The 4,348-nt window shown below is 36.2% G+C and overlaps 1 non-coding gene across 1 annotated transcript; it reads right to left on the reverse strand.

Moving 5' to 3' along the window:
- Positions 1-551: 551 nt before the first annotated feature.
- On the reverse strand, positions 552-685 carry LOC139019116 (small nucleolar RNA SNORA5). Its single transcript, XR_011473016.1, has one exon. It is a non-coding gene; the product is annotated as a small nucleolar RNA SNORA5 (small nucleolar RNA).
- Between the last annotated feature and the right edge of the window lie 3,663 nt (positions 686-4,348).

Below are 4,348 nucleotides of genomic sequence, written 5' to 3' on the forward strand. Positions count from 1 at the left end.
CCAGACAGAGTTGTCAGTGCTGACACCAGGCAAGGCCTTGAGATAAGGTCTCATGGCCCCTTCCCAGCACACAGGCCTTCTTTCTCAGAAGGCCTGGAAGTCTCATTCCAAATTTGGGAGATAAAGGACTGAAAAAAGTGTAAATAAAGAGAGTTTCCTCCATGTGGGGGAACCAGAATTTGAAAGACACATTTTTCTCTGGGCCTGCACAGAATTTAATAATAAAATGTAACTCCCTTTCTCTAAGCGTGGCTTGGTTTTTCTCTGGTCTTTCTTCTGCAACATTAAGATAGTTCTTTAATTTTTTTAGAAACCTTCATACTGTTTCCCATAGTGGCTGCACCAATTTGCAATTCCACCAATAGTGCCCAACGGTGTACCTTTTCCAAAAGAGATAATAGAACAGAAAAAGCCATTTTTAGAACAATGTTCTGTTAGGATCTTTTAAAACATTGACTGTGGAAAGAATTATGCTTAATATGAACTACTCATTCTGAAGCTCTGTTTTTCTGAATCCCTGTAAAGAATTTTATTTTATTTTTTTCTCTCCTTGATGTCTGTAGCCAAACTTAACCCTGAGGCCCAGCAGAGGGGACCAGGGCCCATGCACCATAGTGTTTCTGTGGCAGCCTTCTGGGCCAGTGCCTGCCATGGGTGGGCAGGCACTGAATTTGATACGGCTGCATATCAAGAATTTTATAATGAGTTTTGGGTCTAATTAATAATTTATTAGAATGAAATCTGCAGAGGTACATTTACCAATTATGATTTAACACTTTCCTACTCTATATGCTCTGAAAGATAAGAAAATTATTTTTTATTGAACCCTATAGGTTAAATGCCCAGGATCCTATCATAACCAATATTTGAAGAGGAATCATTGGCTGTTTTCTTGAGGGGAGATCATTAATATAAATCCCTAAATCCCAATAACTTGACAAAAGCAGGTCATGCATTCAATAATTCACTAAACTAACATTTACTGAGTACTTGTTACATTTTATTACTATGTAAGAAAATCCAGAGAATACCATAAGACCCTACACTCTAGAGACAATAGATTTGTTTATGGAAAAGATGTGTGAAAATTCACAGTATCATGTGCTATTGGAATAGTACTCTTTTCACAATATGAGAATTCAAAGGAATAAACTCATTCTAAAGAATTAAAGAACCTAAGTATGATTTTAATTTAAAGATACATTTTTAGGATGAGTAGAAAATAAAATGCTATAAGAGGTGAAGACATTTCCAAATGATAAAATAATATTTATAAACTTATGGATGGGTAAACACTTGGAATGATCAGGAAAAATGTAGGTATATTATAGCTTATGAGATGGTTAATGGTTCCTGAGAGGCTTTCTTTGGGACAAGTAGTTCGTGAAGAGGAAACCTGTTTGGAATACTAATCAGGGTTTGAAATACAAACTAACTAGTCACAGTATTCTTTAAAAGGGAGCTATCTAATCTCAGTTAACATTTAAAACAATGTTAATTTAATAGTGTAAAGGCCAATATTATACAGTATGATATGAACATGTAGAACATTTATTAATCTATATAGTTGTAAATGTTGATATAAATATTGAATATAGACTTTCACAATCCGCAAATCTGGCAGGTTGAATTTTCTAGGAGGGCCAAATAGATTAATGTCTCATATGTGTATACTACTTATCAATTGGATGCCCCTTATGCCCATAAAGCTAAATTACAGTTCAGAAGTAATTGATAGAATGTGTAGCAAAGATAAAACTACTGATTTTATGTTTTGAAGATGGAGATTTTAAGTGAGAATAGAAAAATGCAGAGTCTTTGTTTTGTGATATTTATCTCTAACAATGATCATTGAAATGCACTGATATGCATTTGCAAAGTATATACTAGAATAAGTGCTACAATTTTGACTTTGGCTTGACTTTGAGTCTCAGAGACCCATTTTCTATTTAAGTCTTAACGCCGCTAAACATGAAACAGCAGAAATCAGGAGAGTGTTCTATACCTAACTATGGTCCCTGAGTTGAAATAAGGAAACTTTACCCCCATCTCTAGAAAAAACTAATTATTACTATTATTTCAGGCTGTATTTAATTGTTATGAAGTTAATGGGAGAGCATTATTTCAAAAGATAGCATGTCAAATAGAAGTATGTTGATTTGAGAATCAATCAAATAAATTTGGCAGTAAAAATGGAAAGAAAATGAGTTTCCTGAGACAATCAGTGTATAAAATATTTCCCCTTGACATATGGTCTTTGGGTAAAGAAAAGTACTGTTCCTGTTTTTATTTCAGAAATAAAATGTGTACAGTTAACATCTGCCAAGTTAACAAGCCTTTAAAAAGGAAATCTGCTGAAGGATGCCATTCCCATCATCTAAAACCCGGCCTTGTTAAAAATTAGAAAAAGGGTTAGACCTTGAATTTTATTTGGCTCCATGTGGTTTTTAATGACTAATTGGTTATAGAAGAAAGAGCAAATATTACCATTCTTAACATGGCCCTCATCAGAGCTAGATTTTTTTTTTAAGTCAAAATAAGTTCTTTTTTTCTGCCCCTAGTGACATAATGTCAGTAGGTGAATTATCTGGCAGCACATGAACCAGTCAAGACTATGAAGTTTCTCAGATTCTCAAGTGAAGTGAAAACCATTGTGATTTGAAATAAAGAAAAAGAAAAACAAACACACAAAACAAAACAAACAAAAAAAACCATGTTACATATGCCTGGACTAGGGAGAGCAGCGGCAGCCCAAAGCAAAATATTTGGCTTTTAATCTTACAATTAGTCAATGTGAAAATAAGAACATGCATAACTTTATAAAAGAACTTTATACTTGGTTATTGGGCTGACTGCCAGCATTCCATATTCCAGGGTATGGATTCTAAAGGAGATTCATCTTGCATGCCAAATCGGATACAATGGTAGTAGTTGCCTGGGGGGCACTATATTTAGCAAAATTCTGAGGCTGCATTTGGGTAATTTCAGGAAAACTGTCATGATTGATGAATTATTCATAGGCCTGGAAAGAAACAGAATGCATACCAGGTGGTTCAGATGAGATTTAATGAAGGAACCAGTTAGAGAGCCATGGGCAGTGCAAAGGGGACTTGTAAAAGGTACAGAGACAAGCAACAGAGAAAACGCTAGGACTAAACAGTCAGGGATGAAATAATGTTACCATATCCTTTGTGAGAGATGAATCTGTAGGGGTGGGCCTGCCTGGTAGGAGCTGTGGAGAACTGAGAAGATGTTTTCCAAAATTGGGGCACTGAAGCAAGGGGGGCAGGAGAGAAGTATCATAACCTTTTTTCATACAGTCTGATCTTCTGCCTGTCCTTCCTGTTGGCCAAATCAGGGGTAGGCTGATAAATGAAACACTTAAAAAAGTGTACCTTGCCAATACCCATCATACCCACCATGGCCAATTTCATGCACAAATACGATGTCATTGAACTGGAGTTGAGAAGAGTTGCACACAATTGAATCTCACAAACTGGTGTGAACTAGCTCCAGCACACTGCTAGTTTAAACCTAAACAAAAGCCAACCACCAAAGAGTCCATGGGAATAAAGTTTGACAGGTGCTGTTGAGGAATCTAAACTTTTTTTTAAATGGTTCTATCAGCCTGAGTCAAAGGGAGAGGGCTGTAATGGCAATAGGATCAAGCTTTCTGTCCACCAACAGTGGGGCAACAAATGCATGGATTTTGCTCATGAGTCAGAGTGGGCATTGGATAAAATTGACTGGAGCCCTCTTAGCACCTGTCCAATGCAGGATTATAGGAGTGATGTAACAGTAGAGATGAGGGACTGCCAGATACCCAAGGACTCAGAGAAGAAATCTAAGTAGCCAGATAGAAAAATAAAAACAAAAACAAAAACATCATCTGAATCATGGGAAGGACAGTTCAAGTCCACAAAGTCACCATCAAGAGAGAGTGTGCACTGAATACCCACAAAACCTAGAAAGCTGCAATGTTAAGTCAGAATAAGACTTGACAAGTAAAACTGTGATACTTTCTTAATTATCCCTAAGTTGCTCCACCTTCTAACTAGTCAAATACTGGGTGATCAGAAGCCAGCGCTGGTTAACGTGCAGTAGGTAAAGACATGGGGGAAGAGAACAGAAAATCCAGCCATCCCCCTTTCCCACTACAACCTTTTCAAGCATAAAGTAAGCTCAGAATGAGAAAGTTTGAAGTTCTTATTGTTACTTGAGAAAAAAATTAATCTCTAAAAGAACACTATTTTGCTAAGAAAAGTGTATGTAAACATTTTAAATATCAGAATAACCAAAGAAATTACAGAGGTATTGAAAGCACAAAGCAGAAAAAAGAGATAAATAT

The sequence above is a fragment of the Myotis yumanensis genome, unplaced genomic scaffold (genome assembly GCF_028538775.1).
Source record: "Myotis yumanensis isolate MYYU_CA2020_CCGP unplaced genomic scaffold, mMyoYum1.0.hap1 SCAF_10, whole genome shotgun sequence".
In the NCBI taxonomy this organism is placed as follows: domain Eukaryota; kingdom Metazoa; phylum Chordata; class Mammalia; order Chiroptera; family Vespertilionidae; genus Myotis; species Myotis yumanensis.